This window comes from Cyprinus carpio, chromosome A20 (assembly GCF_018340385.1).
Source record: "Cyprinus carpio isolate SPL01 chromosome A20, ASM1834038v1, whole genome shotgun sequence".
Taxonomy (NCBI): Eukaryota; Metazoa; Chordata; class Actinopteri; order Cypriniformes; family Cyprinidae; genus Cyprinus; species Cyprinus carpio.
Window position 1 is genome coordinate 4,359,606 of NC_056591.1, and position 22,218 is coordinate 4,381,823.

General features: G+C 35.7%; 1 pseudogene; it reads right to left on the reverse strand.

Annotated features, from left to right (window-relative positions):
* Positions 1–790: 790 nt before the first annotated feature.
* LOC109046652 lies at positions 791–22,183 on the reverse strand (annotated as a pseudogene).
* Between the last annotated feature and the right edge of the window lie 35 nt (positions 22,184–22,218).

The following is a 22,218-nucleotide window of genomic DNA, read 5'->3' on the forward strand; positions in this document are numbered from 1 at the left end:
CTCCTTTAAAAATTTACGTTCCAGCCTGGAATGTCATTCTTTGTTTTGGTTTATGAAACCTGATTTACCCAATTGTATTTCGGCACCCCGGGTTGCCAGTTGGCGGAAAACACAGTGTATTTAAATTCATTCATCGTCAAGTGCGCTTGTTCCTGTTTGTGTTGTCAATCTGGCAACCTGCATGTGCCTCAAGTCTGAGAAAGAGGGGCCGGGTGAAAAAAACCCTCTCCAATATTTTGAATTTGGACTGCAATACCTAGTTCAACCACTCGTGTCAAGAAAGTACATGTTGCCAATTACCGTTGATCAGTACTTATTTGTGTGATTACACCGTAACAAGGACAAAACAAAATGTGGCCAAAAAAAATTGTTTTCCAATGCCCAGGTCAAGCATAAAAGTGAAGAAGCAAGTATATTGGCAATTAAATTATATAAATATGAAGTCTGATTCGCTGAACACACTTAAATGAGGGCATACTGGAATTGATTTGAAAATAATACTTCTGTCTGAAATATTAGCTATGAAAATATATTTAAAGTTAAAAAAGTAGTCTTCAACAATATATCTAAAGTATGGTTGGGCTATTTAATGGTTTTCAGCTAAATTTAAACAGTAAATTATTATTCTATTTTTTTTGGAGGGTGATTGAGAAAAACCTAATGGAAAAATTATTCAACATATATTATCAACAATAAATACATTTTTGTTTAAATGTGTGCAATGTGAAAAGCACTGCGTTAGAATAATTACGCTATTGTTACAAGACAACACAAATAAAACAAACAGTGATTTCTCTTTGCAACAACGTAGACTTTTATTTGTGAAAAAGTACAATACCGTGTCTTTACAAATAAGCGTATGAAAGAACATTGCAAGGCCATAGGAGGCGCTTCACAGGAGTGAATCTGTGCTGTGACCACAATGTTCCTGGGGCGGCAGCTTCACCGTTAAACACGAATCCACAGAGTCAACACAGACCAACAACACAGAGTAAGAAAAGTTTGTACACATTACAGAAATGAACAAAATCACTCTCCTGCCCCAATAAACCATCATTCGTTTGAAACTTAAATCAGTCTTTTATATTTTTACATCCATATCCTGAAAATCAGGTCAACAGTAACGAGATGACCTGCCATTTTCATCACATTAGTCATTCGAAAGAAACGCACCTTCGATTCCACATTAGGAAAATCCCAGCATATAACAGGAAAACTTAAGCTGTTCAAAGCAAATAAAACTGTTGTCTCTAGTTTAATGAATTATATTTTAATGTGTGTGTGTGTATATATATATATATATATATATATATTATATATATATATATATATTATTATATATATATATATATATATATATATATATATATATATATATATATATATACACATACACACACACATACATACATACACACATAAACACGTGGTAAAACAAGCCAAAATGAACGGCCAGCACTGGTCTCCTCGGAGCATGTTGGGAATACTATCTATTCCACTCCTAATAACACCCATAATTAATGCCCTGCTAAGACAGCGGAGCGAAACGATGGTGTTTACACTAATCTGAGACTGATTTGGTTAAATTACAGCTGCATTAGTGAGCTAGAATCATCTGGATGAGCTAGCCATATCCTCCGCTGTGCATTTTCCATGTCAGATTAGTACTGTCAATAGTTCACGCGGATTCAGCGCATCTCCAGCTACTGAGCATGCTTTGATGCCCACCTATACCTTCAGCTCTGTACAATATGGTGGATTGGTCTCCAATGGACCAACTGTACCCTGGAATATAATTACATGCCTCTTTATTGATGTACAAAAGAAAAAAAAAAAGAAAGAAAAAAGAACGGGGGGGGGCATAAAGCATCACTGTCTTTCAGGTCAAAACAGAAGGATGATAGGATTTACAAAGCATGTGCACCAAATCACACGAACACCTTAAATCACACTGAGGTTTTTGGGTATGACATCTCTTTTTCCTTTTTGCATTGTACCAAAGGGGAGGGGGGAGGGAGAGGGCACAGGGAAGTTTTGCGGAAGAACAGTGCTGCCCCCTTGTGGAGAGCCGTGTTGCACATGGGCAGGAAACAAAGAGACTTTTTCACCTCCTGAGTACGATACTGGCCAAGGATTGAGCCGCTTCTACCTGCTGAGTCTCAGCTTGATGGAGTTCTTGACCACAGGGATGGGGTTGGTCGGGAGGATCGGGACATCCGACAGATCAGCGTTAGATGTTATCTGCAGAACATTAACATCAGATTAAATCAAATTTAGTAACTCTTAAAAAGTATACACTAACAAAGTACTTACAAATCATTTGCAAACTATTAGTTTATAGTTAATTCATAGTTTATAAACTGTAGTTAATACATTAATATACTCTATACAAATTGTGAGTTCTTTATTCATTATCACTGTAATTAACAAATTATTACTGTTTAATTAGCTCATAGTAAAGGTATAGGAATTTGTAATAAAGAGTGAATAGTTCTCACTTCAGATTAGGTCACAGAAAATGGGAAAATTACTTTAACTTACATAAAGTGTTACCCTGAATTCTAAGGATGGGAATAATCAATTGACTAATCTCATTGGTTCAAAATTCTGTACATTAACTTTAACAAAAATATGACTTAATTACCTATATAAACCTTTTTTTTTTTGTTTTGTAGATTGCTTTCCATAACTGAAAATACCTTTATCCTCTGTAGTGGACACTATCCATTTGTTCATTGGACATTTTGATAGAAATTTTCCATTCAGCTCTACAGAAGACTATCTCAAATTAAATAATGATCATCACATGAATGATATTTGAAATAAATACAATTAAACCAAAGCCTCTCTCCAGCCCTTCAAACACTGCAGAATCTGATCTTTAACATTCTCAAAGATCCTTATTATAGTATGTTACTTTAAAAACTGTTAAAATGTTTCTTTGCTTGCCTACAAATCACAATTATCTTACACTACTTCAAATCTGATCAGTAAGATTTGTTTAATGTTACTGACCAAATAATGAGACTCTTATGCTCCCAAGGCTTTATTTGATAAAAAAATAAATATAAAAATATTTTCTATTTAAAATAGCTGTTTTCTATTTTAATATATTTTAAAATGCAATTTAAAATATAAAGTAATTGTTAAATAAAAAAATAAAAAGAAGTTTTCTTAAATTTAAAAAAAGTCATTTAATTGTTAAAAAGCTAAATTTTCAGTTTGATCCTTCAGACATCACCGATATCGTTCTATAACATAATTTGGTGCTGAAGAAACATTTATCATCAATGTTGAAAACAGCTGTGCTGCTTAATATTTTTGTTAAAACCATGATGAATAAAAACATTGGGGCGTACATCATAACCCCTACTGCAAATTAATACAAAAAGATATTTTAAAACATTAGAGATTGAAACTTCTGTTCGGTGGTGTTTCGTGAGCTTTCAGTGAGAACAGAAAATGACTCGAGTTGTGCCTAAATAGGACAAGGATTCTTTTGTAATTGTTAATTTTGTCCTTACCTGCGTAGGGGGTATCTTCTCTGCGGTGTCCACTACCTGAGAACGACAGGAAACAACATCAGCATTTTGCCTTCTCACATATTCACTGCATTTATCATTATAACTAGCATACCCTGTTTATCATTGGTTTACCGTTAATTCTGTCTCTGTTTTAGATTCACCCTCTGAAGGAACCACCTCAACGCTCTGCTGGGAAAAAAAAACAAAATGCAACAGTCATGACAAACACTCAAACTGAGTGATGCACAACAAACTGCCTCTTCGGGTTCAGTGGATACACATTTTGCCACTTTTGCAACAAAAAGTAAAAAAAAAAAAAAGTCATTACCTCTGGATCCACAGCTACATGGCCATCATTTTCACCCGAGGACTTTGCTTCTGGGGTTGAGAGCTGGAAGAGTAGGATTTAATTATACTATTCAGGTGCTATCCACACTTTATATGTAACGTTAATGAGTGACTCTTGAATGGGGCAAAAAATGTACACACAAAATTGAATTGAATAAGGTGTAGAATACAAAATTAACACAATGCTGAAAATAAAACTTTAAAAAACATTCCACATGAGAGCGTTGTCTTACCTCCTCTACTTTCTTGGATGTCTCATTCCCAAGGGGTGAGGCAGGTCTCTTATTGGCAGGGCCAGCTGATAAACATGGACTGGGATGAGGGGTCTGCTGTACACTGTCCACTTTGGGTTTCTTCTCTGAGTCATGCAGAACTGGTGAGCCGGGCCGCTTTAGTGGAGCTGCACCCTTCTGCGTGGCATTGCTGCTGGAAGTCCCAACATTATCTGGCTTAGTGCCATCCTCTGCAATGATCAACATGATGAGGTAAGAGATGATGAAAATCTTCAATCCGTGAACTATTCCATCAAATGACAAAATTACTAAATAAATATGTCTACTTTAAAATGACATACCAGCTGCCAGGAGCGTGCTTCCTCTTGAATTGTCCATTTTTCCCTGCAAATCTGAGGTGTTTGTGGCAGTCCCAGTGCAGCTGCAGTCAGAGAGAGAGGAGAGGAGAAAAAGAAAGAAAAGGGCATGTGTTCTGGTATTCCCAAATGATCTAAGTTACAGAAAATTGACAAGTGGTTAATGGAGATAAAATGAAGTTAGGGGAGCAGGTGACCAGGTGGAAGTGGTTTGATGTTTTACCCCTGAGGGCTGGAGGCACGGGCGATCTTGGCAGCCGAAGGGCCCGTGGGGGACGGCACTGACATGCTGTTGTCACTGTCAACTGAGAGGTCGAGACTGCCATCATTCATCGCACGCAGGCCATCAGATGAATGCTACAGGAAAACACAGAGAAAAACAAGAGAGTTAAGAAATTACTCATTATCAATATTACAAGTCACTAAAATTATATATAAATGTCTATATATCAATTTAAAAAAATCATAATAATAAAAAAAGCTTTTAAAACAGTGAGTCAGAGGAAGAATTAAAGTATTTAAAGAAAGAAAGGAAGAAAGAAAATGCTAAAAAATGAAACAAACTAACATGAACGGAGATCATTTTTCCAACTACTGTTTTTTTTTTTTTAAGGACATTAAAGAATATTCTGTAATCAAATAATGAAATGTGTTTCATTAAATATCAACAGTTCCCATTTCTGTTAACAAAAAAAGTCTGGAAACAAACAGACTATCATAAAACACTGGAGGAAATATCTATATAGCAAACACGGGGGGCCTTCAAATATTGTGTTGGACAATTTGAGTCAAAAATAGGGAAGCCCATTTCCACCAATAAATAAAAAATAAAACAAGGTAATTGCGACTTTTTCATCTTACAATTCTGACTTTTTTTTTCCTAAGAATTGTAAGTTCATATCTCGCAATTCTGACTTTATAACTTTCAATTCTGACTTTATAACTCGCAAATGTGAGAAAAAATGAAAGTCAGAATTGCAAGATATAAACTCGCAATTGCAAGTTTTAAAGTTAGAATTGCGAGTTATAAATTTGCAATTCTGACTTTTTTTCCTCGCAATTGCGAGTTTAAATTTCGCAATTCTGCCTTCAGAACATGCAATTCTGAGAAAAAAGTCAGAATTGCAAGATTCAAACTCGCAATTGCGAGAAAACTCAGAATTGCAAATTTATAACTTGCAATTGCGAGTTTATATCTCACAATTCTGACTTTTTTTCTCACAATTGCAAGTTATAAAATCAGAATTGCGAGATATAAACTCGCAATTGCGAACAAATTTATAACTTGGAAATCTGACTTTATAACTCACAATTCATTATAAAGTCATAATGGCAAGTTATGAACTCTCAAGTTTATATCTCACGGCTCTGAGAAAAAAAGTCAGAATTGTGAGATAAAAAAAAGTTGCAATTACCTTGTTTTATTTTTTTTATTCAGTGGCAGAAAAGTGCTTCCATACAAAAAGGTTAGGAACCACTGATCAAAAATGCTTAAATTCCTAGAGTAAAGAATTTAGCATAATCATGTAATAGTAATTTAAAAACAGGCAGTGAGGCTTTGCTCCACTAAATCAAAGTCACAAAACACGCAAGAAGCCAAAAAAACGGTAAACCAATGATATCATAAAGAGGACCCATGTAGACCCTCAATGGTGTGTCAAGGTCAATAAATTCCAGGATGTCAAATAACAAAATTAAAATTTTAGACAACGGCAATATTTAAGATCAATAAGCCATTATCTTGACACCTTGAAAAAATAAGTTCTTCCTTGAAATCACTTATATTTTGTTCTAGATTTTGAAACGATTGTTCAGCCTATTTGCAAAGTAACAGATGAACACTTGCCTTTCTCTTGCTCCTCTGAATGGCGACTTTGGGCAGTAGTTGTTGCAGTTGTTTCCTCTTCACATGCATGGCTGTGATTTTCATATCTGCCTCAAACATTTTACTAGTGATCGCCTGCCGGTAAACTACAGCCATTCAGAGAACAAATGTTGATTACTGAGAGAAGTTTAATCATGGTGCAATGCTAACAAACATCTAGAAAACAGAAGCTGTGTGTTTTTGCTCTCTTGCCAAGAGAAAGCAAGACTTACCTGTGTCTGTGAAGGACTGGATGTCAAACGTCAGGTCCACATTGAGATTTTCTGGACCCTCCATTTTTTTGAACACAACACCTATTACCCAAATTGTGCTGAACTCCTCCCTGTATGTATAAAAATAAAGGAAAGAGCGAGTAAAGACTGCCATTTGACATCCCTTGCTTTCTTATGTCAGTTTTAAGCCTTTGATCAAGTTCAAGAAAGAAAAAGGACAAAAGCATCTTAAACTCACTTGTCAATTTCCTCTTTTGGTCCGGGGAACGACTGTGGATTCACATGAGCGAGTGTGATGAACTCATTCTTCTCCAGGTTTCCCACCAGGATTCGGATCTTTGATTCCACGAGGCCCACCCTTTCAGACAAACAGTTAATTTAGTCCTAGCCTACAAAATTTTTAAACTGATGCAGGGAACACGAGCTGAACATCAGTCCGATAAAGCATGTGACAGTGCTGTACTCACCACTCTAAGTGCTGCTTCTCTGTCTGTGCACTTGCTAGCAACACTATATAATGTTGGGACATAAAAGACAGAACAATGCCATTACATCCTTTAGACCACAGTTGTTCAACCAAACCCGGCAAAACCTACAGGGCCGTCCCGCCCCGATATCACTGACACTTCTGTCCAAAGACAAATACATCTTCACTCAACCCAGCAGGGATCATTCACATCCAGCCATGAACACACTTCACACACTAAGCATTTGAACAACATTAACAGCTGCTTCACAGCATCTTTCACAGTAGATCAGAAACATGAAAAGATCGAAATGCTGATCAATTATGTCAATCAAACTGAAATAGAATGTTCTTAAAGGGATAGTTCACCCCAAAATGAAACTTTTGTCATTTACTCACCCTCGAGTTGCTCCAAACCTATAAGTTTCTTTCTTATGCTGAACACAAAAGATATTTTGCAAAACCACTTCTGGTAGCTAATGACTTACATAGTCTTTTTTTTTTTTCCCATACTATGGAAGTCAATAGCTACTAGCAACTGTTTAGTTACCAACTTTCTTCAAAATACCTTCTTGTGTGTTTTACAGAAGAAAGAAACTTTTTTATTTTTGGGTGAACTATGCCATCCCGTTTCTTACTAAAAATTCACAAACACGTTTATTTGAAACCAAACTTCTTAACTTTGTCTTACCAAAGTGACTCAATACAGGTTACTTGTTATTTGAACAAATGGTCTCATGTACAACCTTTTTAAGCATTATACTTCTTACAAAAATGCATGATTTTCTGTGAGATAGCTCCTTATATCTCAAATTAATAGAGATTAAAACAAAAACCAAGATATTTTGCTTCTGACCGCAACTTAAAAGTTAATAACTTGTAATAAAATGTTCAAATTTTCTCCTTTGTGAATGTATTCTTGGTATTTTTCTGCAAAGTAACACACTTTGGACATTTCTTCCCACATTGATTACAAATTACTGACTTGTCTGGACAGCACAGAATGAGATACTGTAAATCAATCATATTTCATCTATTCTTTGAAATCAGGTAATTTCTACATTGTCTTTAAGGAGAAATAATGGTGATTATGAATTTTGAGCACCACAATGAACTGCATACAGTCGCTGCATCCTCATGTGGGGTGAGAAGATTGTATTGTACAGTGAAGGGTTGAAATGAGCTAAAATTTGTTAAAGACTGACCCACTAAAAACACTTGATTGGATTGCTTTAGACCATCATTAACCATTAAAAAAAAAAAAAAAGTCTTATTTTTTCAATTCTGTTTCTTTTGACTGAAATATTGACTTCAAGCCGTTATGATGAACTTCACACCACACTAATTAAAAAAAATAACAAAAACACAGACCGACTAAATGCTAAACATTGACGGAAATAGAAAATAAAGCAAAATTAGAAACACTATGAAAACACAGACTAACAAGAAATACATTGTACGAATTGTGAACTAAAACATTTTATTTTTGAATTGTATACAAATTAATATAGCACAAGAAAACCAGTAAAACCTTTTTAATTAGAAAACCACTTTAAACTTAAATACCTACCTTTAAAATATATAAATTTAACCATCTCAAAAAAAAAAAAAAAGAAAGTTGCTTACATTTCAGGCATGCGCTACAATTGTAATTTGTTCAGCAGGACTGTAACACATTTTAATTATCAAAAACGTTAAAGTGTCATAAAAGACATTGTGTTGTACTACATATGCATAAACTGATAGTATGCAAAATTCTGCTTTTATTTCAAATTGATGACACGGATTACATAAAATAGTAATTGTGAATGGGCTATGAATGTGTGTGGGTGCAGTTTTGAGAAATAAATCTTTATTGAAATGATTAATTCTCACCATGAGTGTCCAACAGGATATGCAGCTTAATACATACTTGTATTTCTGAAAGAAGTTTGGTGCTTCAAATAGTTTGGACCATTCTGCTTTATTCAGCAATATTTCATCCGTGATTGCAAGACCTGTGAGGAGTTAACAATTCAAATGTGAGTGTAATATTGGCGCAATATCCGTGTCTTTTAGCTTAAAACAAATCAATCAACCAGAAGTGAAATTCCCGTCATTATTCCAAACCTGTATGACTCGGTTTTTAATCAGTGGAACACAGTAACAGATGTTACACGCTGTACTTCAAGGACAAAATAAAACAGCACCATGAAAGTAGTTTATACACCACCTAGACCCATATTTGAATATAGCTGGACACAAATAAGATTTCAGAGATGTGTCAGAGGGGAGGTTTTTCAGCCAATTTAAATTTTGGTTTGTTCCTCGAACAAAACTTCAGAAGACAGTACATATAGCACATAAGTTGTACATTATATTCATGGCACTTTTTAAATGGTAATTCTTTGGAACTAGAGACCATGTCCCCCTTCAATTTCGCAGTTTGAAAGGTGAACATAATCTAAAATCTAATCTTGTAAAGTCTTACAGGTTTGAAACAACATGAGGGAGAGAAAATGTTGATATTTTCTTTTCATTATACTATGAGAATGATTCTAGGGATCTTCAGAAATGAGACTGACCCCGCTTGAACTCTTCCACCATGATGGCCCGAGTAGAGGTGGACACATTGTAAGTGGAGTTTTGTTGAGGGTAAGCTGGTGTGATGATCGGCATGAGGTGGTACCGGTCACTGGGGGTTACCTGAGAGGAAAAAAGCCCAAAACATTAGCAGTACAATAAAGCACAATTCATGAGTAACCTAACTGAGACAGCACAGAAAAATCATTGTAGCATTTAGTAAATGATTTGCTAATGTAGCGGTCTATAGAGCCCTCTGCAGAAAGCTTGAGTATGATTCATGTCTGATGACAACACATGACAGCAGAATAAGAAAGCAATATTCTGAACATTTACGATATGTTCGATATTACTTTCATTTAAAATGAACCAGCACCAACAATATTGTGATGATAATGTTCTTCTTATTAGTTCAACACTCTTCCTGACTGTCACTTTGTACTCATTACCTATATCAAGTAGGGTTGTGCAGATAGACCAGGGGTCGCCAACTGGCGGACTCCGGGCCGAATCCGGATGGCGAGATGCGTCCATCCGGACTGTGAAGCCTTTTGACATAATGAAATAAATAAATGCCAAACGCTATTTTCTAATAAAATCAAATTTATAATCAAGCACATCAAGGTCAGCTTGGTAGAGCCACTTGGGTCCTACTGCACCACGGCTTGCTACTACAGTCAAAGGATTACTTCACTTTCAAATTAAAATTTCCTGATAATTTACTCACCCCCATGTCATCCAAGATGTGTATGTATTTCTTTCTTCAGTCAAAAAGAAGTTAAGGTTTTTGATGAAAACATTCCAGCATGTAGTAGATGTCATGGACTCCAAACAGTAGAAGGTCAAAATTAGTTTCAGTGCAGCTTCAAAGGGTTATAAACCATACCAGACGATGAATAAGGGTCTTATCTAGCGAAACTATTGGTCATTTAAAAAAAATAAATAATAATAAATGTATCCGCCGGAAGGTCTTCCAGTATTGACAGTCGGCAGAAGTGAGAGAAAAGTGTTTATAAAGCATACCAATATTTTTTTTTTTTTAAATGACCAATTGTTTCGCTAGATAAGACCCTTATTCATCGTCTGGTATGGTTTATAACCATTTGAAGCTGCACTGTAACTGTAATTTTGACCTTCAACCATTTGGAGTCCATTGAAGTCCACTATAAGGAGAAAAATCCTGGAATGTTTTCATCAAAAACCTTAATTTCTTTTCGACTGAAGAAAGAAATACATAAACATCTTACACTACAAAATGCACAATAAAGTAATCAGGAAAATTTAATATAAAATTGAAATAATACACTAACCACTAAAAGTAGGGCTGTGTATTGCCGAGAATCTGGCGATACGATACGCATCACGATACAGGGGTTGCGATACGATGCAATACACTGCGATACTGTCAGCAAGGTGATATACTGGGATATTTCTTGTTTTAGGAATATGATATATTTTTAGGAAAGCTGTCATTACGAATACAATTCAATTCAAGTTTATTTGTATAGCGCTTTGTACAATACAAATCGTTGCAAAGCAACTTTACAGAAAATTTTCTACAATATTTAGTAGACGCTTTTCAGTGGTGACTGTCAGTTTATGTACATACGGCAGAAATGTACAGAAAAATCAATTAAACACGTAATCAAACAAACGATGAACACTATTAACAGCAATTATATGATGCTATCAAACTTATAGCAAAATTTGGTAGAACTGTATGTTGTAAGAACACACCACCATATGCAAACCTTAGCAATAAGTAAATAAAAATTATTTAACCAGAACAAAGTGGGATCTGCATTTGCAATAATCAGTCCCTGTAACATTCAACGTTATAGAACCACTTTTTGTGCAGTACGAGTAAAGGGTGGGGGTGTTGGGAATTAAAGTGCTTGCAGGATCCTTTAGTAAAATGTATAATACGTATTAAATGTATTTTATAAAAATATATACATTTTAAAACCTGCTTTAAAGGTTCACAGTTTCGGTTTACAAGTGTGACATACAATGTCATAACATTTTGATCTGAACAAAAAATTACATCTGCTTAATATTAATTAAAAAGTGCTTACAGGATTCCTAAAGAAAACAAAACAATTGTAAAACAATAAAATAAATACAAAAGTCGAAACCTTTCAACTTGGATTTCACAGGTTTTTCAGTTTGTATTCATGTTCTGCGTGGAATAGCCAAAACCGCGACGCGAGCACCGCCAACTACACAAAACGCCCCCAAAATTAGAGAAAGCTGCAGCCGCGCCGCGCTAGGCGACCCTACCGCCCATCTCGACCCGCCCCGCACGAGCCCCTCTACAAACGGGACGCGGTGGGACCGAGGCGGCGCCCTCGCCAGGGTCCCGCGGTGGACGTTACCACAAAAGCCCAAATAACGGCACACTTCAGCTTTGTACACCGAACCAGGAACAGGGACAATTCTTTCATCCTCCATTACTAGCAGCGAATAGCGAATAGCGAATATTAATGCAAAAATTAACGACCCCCAATAATTTTGCTAGTATTTCCTGTTACTCTCACTGTCATTCAGAGATGAAGACTGCCATCTAGCGGTCGGGATGTAAACTCAAAACGAAACAACTGCCAAGAATCTTGTATGATTTTTTTTTTTGTAATATCGATATTCCATTTTTGAGAATCGATACAGTATCGCCAAACAAAATATCGCGATACTCACATGTATCGATATTTTCTTACACCCCAGTAAATACCTTTAGATGTACAGTCGTGCATGCAGTGAAGAGAGCGGCGCGCAGACAGATGAAACTTTCAGTTAGAGTGAAAAACAATTGCATTCTATTATTATTATCATATTAGGAAAGTTGACTGGTCCTTAAAAAGTCTTAAATTTAAGGCCGTAAGAAGTCTTAAATGGTACAAGAAATTATGATTTCAGGAGGTCTTAAATTTGGGGACGGAAAATCAAGAATTGCGATACGGCTGAATGTGACGATTAAACTTCAAAAGGCGATGATTTCATTGAATAAATATGAGTGCTGAAGTCAGATGCTGTGCTGCTTTGAGTACTGCCGTAACCAGGGAAACTTTGATATTTCTGACGTTCTGACAGCGCCACCTGCTGGCAGAGAATGAATTTGCATTTTCCCATCTGCTGTTTTTGTTCAAACAGAGCTGTAAATGTGAACTGGTGGATCAACAAGAAGATAATGCATTATAAAAATGTATTGCCTGGTCTGTCTGAATACTCGATTCTGATTGGCTGGCAGGTATGCATTAAAACCGTTTAATGCACAGGTAGTTCCAAGTTAGTTTAATCACCGTTCTATATTAATGCACAGTTTTAATTGATGCACACACACCACTCGCACAAACACAGTGAGAGGGAGAGAGGCCAGAGAATGCAAATTGGGCTGCAGATTGTTGGTGCTGCCCCGTGACTTATATTAATAAAATAGCATAGATACTAGATCGCTACATTATATTTCTCAGCAACAAGGTAAAATCAAAGAAATTAAACCGCTTCCTTGTTTGTATCTAGAGATGCACTGATTGACTGACCAGTGATCGGAATCGGCCGATTTTTCACATGTCAATCTCCCGTCTTGCGGATTCCGAGATCTTTTTATTGCCAGCTGCACCGCCAATGACGTCACAGCCACATGCACACTCACAGTCTCTTACAAAAAACTCACAAACCTCTAAAAATATACTAATTTCAATCCAAATCAGTCTAAATGGCAACTGATAATGTATTTATGTCATGCCAGATGAGGCTTGCACAGCCTGAGTGAGTGTGTGAGAGAGACAGAGATATTTTAAAAAACAGAGATATTTACAAAATATGATTTAGGTTAGCAACATTATATGGCCATGATGTTTCCCCGAATATCACTATCAACACAACTGCAATGTGATACTGATTTTACACAATAGTATTTCAATAAACAGGAAGTTAAAATTGAGTGACTTCGATTTTAGACAAAATATTGACTGTTTTTGTGAAATTTTGCTGATGAAAATAGTTCTGATCAAAGCCATAGCAGGACTGTTGTGTGTCTCCGAGCAACACACAGCAGTGTTTCATTACTGAATGAATTCACATTTTTGAATGAATCGAATGAGTCAATGATTCAGTGGCCCATTCATAAAGACAGTCACTTGCCTCCTTTCTGGATTTAAATGAATCGCTTGAAAGAATGAATAAATGACTCACTTATTAAAACAGACATTTGCCGCCACATACTGGTACTTTAGTCATATTTAAAAGTATCATTACATTTTTTCAACATTTATTTGTATGTATTTCTGTTTCGTCCTCTTTCAACAGAGCACTTTATTTTGAGAGTTGTTCAAGTGAGAGAAAATCTGTAACTTAGTCCAGATTGGGGGAATTGTAATGTGTAATAATTTTTTTATTATGTAAATAATTTTTGCATTGAAATTTGCATAGATTTTTGTTTGTATATGCTGTCAATTATAGTCCTTAGAAAGAAAATCTGAATCGGCAAAAATTGTTATCGCCAGGTCACACTTCCAAAAAAAATAGGAAATAGGAATCAGCCAAGAAAACAGCAAACGGTGCATCTCCAGATAGACAGATCGATCGATAATTCATTCAAATAAATGCTATAATTCATTCAAATAGATAGACTATTTCATCTCTGTATCTGATTTGAAGCTAGCAGAATGCTAGATTTAACAAGACTTAACTGACGAAAATAAACGTCATTTTAACCCTTCTGGTTAAATATTGTGCTGCTAACATCATAAACAGCTTTAAGTTGTCAATGCTGGCAAATGACTGTAAAATAAGCGGGATAATCAACGGCTTGCCGTGCATTAAAGGATTTTTAATGCATTGCGCTTTGCGTCGGGTGGTTCTTGGCCTCCATGTCGTGCATCTAAAATCCTTTAATGCATGGCAAACTGCTGATTATCCCTTAAGATGTTAATAAATATATATTTACGTTAATTCATATAATAATTGATTGATATTAGTTCAAACACAGGTTTTCACAAAAACAAAAAGTTTTATAAAATTACATTTCACATTTCAGCCTCTAAATTTTTTTTTTTTTCAATAAATTATATAAATTTCATTAGTCAAAAGTATCAATTATATTAATACCTTTGACTCAATTTTCTTAAAAAAAAAATAAAAAAACGTGAAAAGTTTAAGGCTGAAATGTGAAATTTATCATTTTATAAAACTTTTTGTTTTTGTGAAAACCTGTGTCTGACCTGTATACCATGCTTTTTACAGTCATGTTAATTTTATTTGTGCAAGTCTTAGAAAAGGTCTTAAAGTCTTAAATTTGAGCTGAACTATCCTGCAAAAACCATCAATTCATGTTTTTAGGTATATAATTGTATATAATTATAATTTTAGTAGTAGTAGGCTATGTACATTCTACTGAAAAATGTCTTTAAATTAAACCGGACTTTTATTTTGACGGGTTGCCGTGAATACCTTTACAGTTCTGTATATTCGATATGACCCTAGTTTTCCTCAAATCAAACGGTCAAATGCTCATGAACAGAGCAGTTCTGGAGATGTTTTTCATGTGTTTACATCCTCATTTAGTGCGACACAGACGCTGAAATCACTGCGAGCGTCAGGTGTGCGCATTGTGTGTGTAGTAGGCTACATGAATCCGCGCGTCTGCGTCATTCATTAACAGACATGCAGAACATGCAGGATTCATATTTAAATCGACTTTTGCGGCTTAATATTTAGATACTAGTCCATATAGCGATTTGATTTGAGTGTAATGACCTACTTTTGATTAATTCATTCAAAATTTGACAAATTCCGTGACATTCCGCGTTAAACTGTGAATTCCGTTTTTATGACTGGATTCCGCGATTCCGTTTTCTGCATCGCGGATATCATAGGGCCCTAAAGTAATTAAGGAATTTTAACAGTATACTGATCCTAATCTTTGGTGCTCATTTAAATTTTTTGAAGTTCTATTTGGTACTATTGCTGCAAAAAATTATTCACTTCATCTTGTAACCTCCAATACCAGAAATGTCATTGGGAAGTTTGATTTCCACGTCTCTTTCACAATTCCACAAATGTTTTAAATTCTTCCCACACAGAATTTAACAAATTACATATAGGTGAATAGTGTTATTTACTGACATATATTGATATTAATGTATTACTATTTCTATAAAAAATATATTTATACTCAAAATTAATCAAGCTCAAAATGGAATATTCAAATTTTTTGAGATACTGAATTTTTAATTTCCCTAAGTTGTAAGTCATAACCATAAGAATTAAAACAAAAAACTCCTGAAATATTTCAGTTTGTGTGCAATGAATCTAGAATATAAGAAAGTTTGCTTTTTTGAATTAAATTACAAAAAATAAAGAACTTTTCCATGATATTCAATTTTTTGGAGATACAACTATACACACACAAAAAAAATACAAATAAATAAACAGGCAAATAAATCTATGAATAAAGGAGTACCCTGGGATCCCAGACTGGGAGGTTGAGATTACAGTCTTCAGGCTGCTTCAGAAGGACAGGGTTTGGCCATTCCCTGAAAACACCAGCCAGCAAGAAACATAATTAATCAATCAATTTGAAGAGAACAGGCCTCCGGAAACAAAGACCAGAAGTTTAAATGTATATTCTGCATTATCTCATTGACTTCAAACCAGTGGTAACAAGTTCACTTTGAAAAACTCACCACTTTGAGAAAACCAAGAAGAACTTATGGACCAGTGTGGATGCCACAGCGTTGGGGTAAAGTTGGCAGGTTCTCGCAACCAACATGGCCCATGATACACCCCCCAGAAAACCCAGGATATTTGAGTAGATATTATGACCTGTAAGAGTTTCAAATAATATCAATTATTTCTTTAATACTTTGAACCAAACGCAAGCCAAAGGAATCTCCTGAGGCACAAAGCTGCAGTGCTGCTTTTCACTGACTGCACTAACTCCTGCAAACACTGCAGGACATTTAAGGTCACTGTGGGGATTGTTTTCACATTTGACCAACTGTGGCATGTTCCATGAACAGAACATAATGCAAGGTTGACAGACAAGCAACTACTCACGTTTGGCCCACAGTTTGATGGCTCTTAGAGTCAGTCTGAAATTCTCTATGTTGGGCACCAGGTGAAGAATTTCATCAGTAACTCTGCAACCTGTAAGTCAACACATTTAGAAAATCAAAAAGAACAAACCAAGATTACCAGGGGGAAACTTAAGCAAACAAGATATAGGGCTTGGCTTGACATTATAAATTAATCGATCTTGATTTTGATCAACCAATATGAGTTGACCCTTTGCCAGGAGTTTGACTGACAGGCGATCTGAACAATCATAACAGCAAATCTGCCATTTTTTCCAGACAGGAGAGCAGATTAACGACGGTGGACTTGTACTTGAAAAATGTTGTGCACTGACATCAGTCTGCGGTTGAAACATGATACCTTCTGATGTTATTTCGTGCTATAACTAGTGAAGCAGAAGGGATTATTGATTCACATGTCATTTGAACTGAGGCGCTACAGCGATCTGTCACGACACAAGATGGTATTTATTGTTTGAATTTCTTTAAAAAAAAAAAAAAAAAAAAAAAAAAAAAAAAAAAGTAGAAAGCTGAGACTTTGTTTCATACCAAAAGTAACCTGCTCTGTCTTGTCTGTCGCCACGCTGTTAGTTTCCACTTTGCGCTGCAATGTATTTTTCACTGCGTGAGAACATGCAAGCGACCCTGGCTTATCAGACGTAGCAACAGTAACCAGTGTAGGGGGGGGGGGGGTGGGGGGGGGGGGGGGAGGGGGGTGGGGGGGAATTACAAACCAAGGGGGTGGGTGGTGGGTTGCCTTTTTATTATATATATATAAAGGGGGGCAGGTCTTTGTGAAGGGTCAGTTGGGGTAGAAGCAATTACATCATTCAAGTTTATAAAAAAAAAAAAAAACTGCCTTAAATGTTTTTTACAACATTTGCTTGAGTGTTTTTATTATATATATATATATAAAAAAATAGCAATTGAATTTGTTGGACTCTTTAATTACCTACTTTAATGTACCAACTGACGGGTTCCCTGTATACTTTACAGCATTAGTTGAAAGATTGTTTTTCGTTAGACAAACTGGTCCCACTTTATATTAAGTGGCCTTAACTACTATGTACTTGCATCAAAAAATAAGTACAATGTACTTATTGTGTTCATACTGTATTGCAAAACACTTTTGCTGCTATTGAGGTGGAATATGGGTAAGGTTAGGGACAGGTTTGGTGGTATGGGTAGGTTTAAGGGTGGGTTAAGGTGTAAGGGATGAGTCAATAGTGTAATTATAAATGTAATTATAAAAATTCATTACAGATGTAATTACATGCAGGTAATTACAAAATAAAAAAAAAATATAAAAAAAATAAATACACACAACAAAAACATTAAACAAAATGAAAAAACAAAATATAAAAACATAGTAGTTAAAAACACTTAACACAAAATGGAACCTATTAACAAAATAAATTCTCAAAATGTCAATACTCAGCCCCAAAATGATTAATCATTTATGACTAATTACCGTTTAAACTCCGGATGCAGCGAATGTCAAGATTCTTTAGCAAGCCATCATCTCGCAAATCCAGGTTTTCTGGAATGGTTTGTAGTGCCAGTCGGGCAAACAGTATGTCAATCTGCCAAAAACATATCGACATATACATATATATATACACACACGTACTCAGAACGACATGATAATTTTGGCATGAACAATCCCTTTATTTCATGCATGTAAGGATGTTTAAAAAAATACCTCAATGCCATCAAAGGACAGCTTTATCACTGGTACAAACGCTTCCTCCCGCCTAGAAGGCAAGAGCAAAAATCAATCGTTAAACCTATGATAGTGTAGGTCAGACGTATATGTACGCCATTCACAAAAGGCATCCTACCCTCAGGTCTTTGACCTCCTCCTGCTCCTTTAATTTCTCATAAAACGAGGAGAAGAAGTCTGATCTCTCCACATGACGGGGTGCCACGCAGAGAGCATCAATATCAGCACCTACACAAATAGGTTATTGAATCAGATATCAGAGACACACAGAGACTGTGTGAAGTACACGTCCTGATCCATCTAGAACTTACCCTTGGTATGAACTCCAAGTCTGTAGGATCCAAACGTGAAGATTTTTCCACCAACATTATCAATCACTGATGATGGAATATTCTGTGATTACATGAAAATATATAACAGTTAGTATCTGTGAGCAGTTATTCATGTATATCGTAATTAAAAGGACAAAAAGATACCTTTGCTTCACTGACTTCACGAATCCACACCTGAACCAATGTATTTAACTTCCCAAGCACTAGGATTCTGTGGGCAAAAAAACATCTTAATACAAAAGCAATTTGATAAAGCCTAAAGCTGGGACAAGACTATGCTTTATTATTTATATTTATCCATATTTATAGATAGATGTGTATTGAATTAAATATTTAACAAACAAAAAAAATAATAATAATAAAATAAACCGTTTTTATTTGATTTCATCTTAAGTTAACATACACTACCATTCAAAAGTTTAAGGCAAGTATGGTCATGTAATATTTAAGAAATAAGTCTCTCATGCTTATCAACGCTACATTTATTTGATTAATAATAAATTTAAAAACATAAGAAAAATAAATTAAATTATAATACCAAAATAACTGTTATAAAAGAACTGTTTTCTGTTTTTATAGATTTTTAACATTTTAAAGCAGCCGATTACTCCAGTCTTCAGTTTTACATGACAAAATCTTTTTTTGTGTGTGTGTGTTAAAACATAACACTGTGTGTTTTGTTTATTTACGGTATTCTTTGATGAATGTTTAATATTTCTTGAAAGTTCAACAGAACAGCATTTATTTCAAATAGACTTTTTTAACACTATATATATGTATGTGTATATATATGTGTGTGTGTGTAGGTATATGTATATATATATATACATACACACAATGATCGAAATGTATCATTGATTTTTTTTTATTTTTATAAAATAATGAAATTACTGACCCCAAACTTTTGAACGTCAGTGTAGAAGTCAATGCAAAATCATTTTACTACTTTGATTTCAGTGGCTGTTGATACTGTGGTTCCTGGCTGCTGTGGGAACTTCTAATATCACCTGGTAAAATAGGAAATATCCCAATTGTTTCTTTATTTTGTTGTTTTTGTCATTTTTTGAACAAAACACACTTCCTTGGGAATGTTGTTACAATTCCCAAATATTCATAATTTTAAACGCTAAATACTTTTGTAAAATCTCTTAAAAAAAAAAAAAAGTTAGTAACACAACCCTTTGGAAAGTGACATCAATTTTGTGGGAAAACCCTAGCAATGGATTTGATGAACTTTGTGCATGTTCATTAAAAGGTGTGTATTGTGTAACAGTAATGAACCAGCTCATGGTCTCAAATGCAATCTAGGTGTCAAAATGCATCAAATAAATAAGTGAAGCGTGTCTCATTTACCTCCGCTGCAGCTCCAGCTCCTCCTCAAAAACGCCGAAGGGTCGGAGCGTCTCTATCAGCTTCTGTGTGAGAACCAGATCAGCCTCTTTAGGTTGTGCCAGGCTGATTGGAGAAGTGATCCCATAATGCTTTGGGGTCTGCTGGGCTGTCTGCACCTGACTGGTAATTGGACTGAGAAAAAGTTCAACATTAATTCTCAGACTCAACAGAAGCATATTCTGTAGACAACACTCCTTGGTAAACATCTTCGTTCTTTAATACTATGCAAGAGACTACAGAATTAATAAAGACATTAAGCATTTTCCTGCATCATCGAGAACAACGGCACACCTGTACCCAGTTTGACGCAGACATTTCCATGTAAACAAACACTTTTTGAGTACTAAGTGACCAGCTCAGCGTATGACAAGTATTTTAAATAACAAAGACTGTATTTATTGTGCATATGACTGTTGTGGAGTGCTTTCACAAGTGATGCATTACATTTTAATTGGTTACGTTAGGGGTGGGCGGATCGATCCTTATATCGACAGTATCGATACCAACGTTGTTATTGGTATCTGATCGATACTTTAGTTTAAGTGTCTCTTTTCGATACTCAGAGTCAGTACGTTGCTCCCATTTCATCAAATATTATACATGTCTGTGCGTGTCTATACGCTGCTCCTTCCTCATCTCGTATGCACACGCTGCTCCTCCTGCCCTCCCTGCTCTACTGTAGTAAGAGATACGGCAGAAATTAAAAAGAAAAGAAAAAGAGAGAAAGAGAACTCTGAGCTGCAAAAGAAATGAAGAGGGGAGGACGGAAATCCTTCATATAATACACTGGTATTCTATAGGAGGAAAACGTTTTCTGGACTCTTCTGCATGCTTCCACATAGTATATTACATTAATAAATTGTATATCGAATTTGGTCTTTTATATCACTGTCTTCATCCATCAAGTGTTTTACAATGGCTTTCTATGGGAGGAAAACACTTTATGTGAAACTGTGCGTTGCTTTCATTTATCTGGGCTCATCTGCTCGTTTGTATACAGTTTGCTACAGTAATAAGGTGTATGCTGTGCTTGGTCTTTTAATATTACTTTCTTGATGCATTCAGCCACGTCAAGCAGTTTCTTTATAACTGTTTTCTATGGGAGAAAAGCACTTAACATGAACATGAGCTCCTAAGCATTTTTCACGTTAAGAGTTTTAGAAGAGAGAAGTCAGAGTCCCTTCAGAAAAGCAAAGAATGCCCATACAGCAATTGTGCATGTAATGTTTTGGTCAGATCAGGATGAGTTATTGTTAATTTTCAGATTGTAACTGGTTCATTCAAATGCATGCTTTTAAAAGAAAAACTATCGGTGGTCCTGGCTCTGTATTTACTTTAGTATCGATCAACCCTAGTTTATGTAACGTTACATTGCGTTTTTTTTTTTTCTTAGGGTCGCGCGCAATCCGCCAAGTGAAGATAAAAACAGTTCAACTTTGACAGACGCGTCGCTGCTTGCGGCTCCGGTGCGTGTCGTCTTTAGTTGTTTAGTGCGCTACAACGCGTCTTGTGTGAACGCCCCCTTGAAGGGTATTAGTTTTAAGTCATTGACCTACATCTATACGTGCACTAACGTTACTGATCTACAAATCTGAATAAAGTTCAGCTATCACTGAATTATACAGATTTACAGACCATACATACAAGCAGACGAGCTTACTATGAGTCCTATCTCTATGTATGACAGCATGTTGATCATTTTTCTCTCATTAACTGGTGCATATCGACAAGTTTGATTTCAAAATGAATGCAATGAAAACCAGTTGAACAACTAAACAGCACCATCAAATGTTTTGATTAACGTGTTGAGTTTGCGACCGATTCGTGACATAAGGCCCGGGACCTCGCGTTTGCTCTGATCGTATTTGTCTTCAAACTCCAACGAGATACTTACAAAGGCATTATGAAAATTTCCGGCTTATGAGAAGCTGAGAAGCAGGTTATATTCCGCCATTGCGTTGTGGCCTGTCACGAACTGTTATGAAGGCAATGAAGTTGTTTCTTTTGTTTGAACCAACATGGCGCTCCCGCAACAGCAACTGCCAATTGGTACGGGAAGTGACGCCATGATGACGCATCTCCCGCTGACGCTGCCTGGCACGCGTCTTGTTT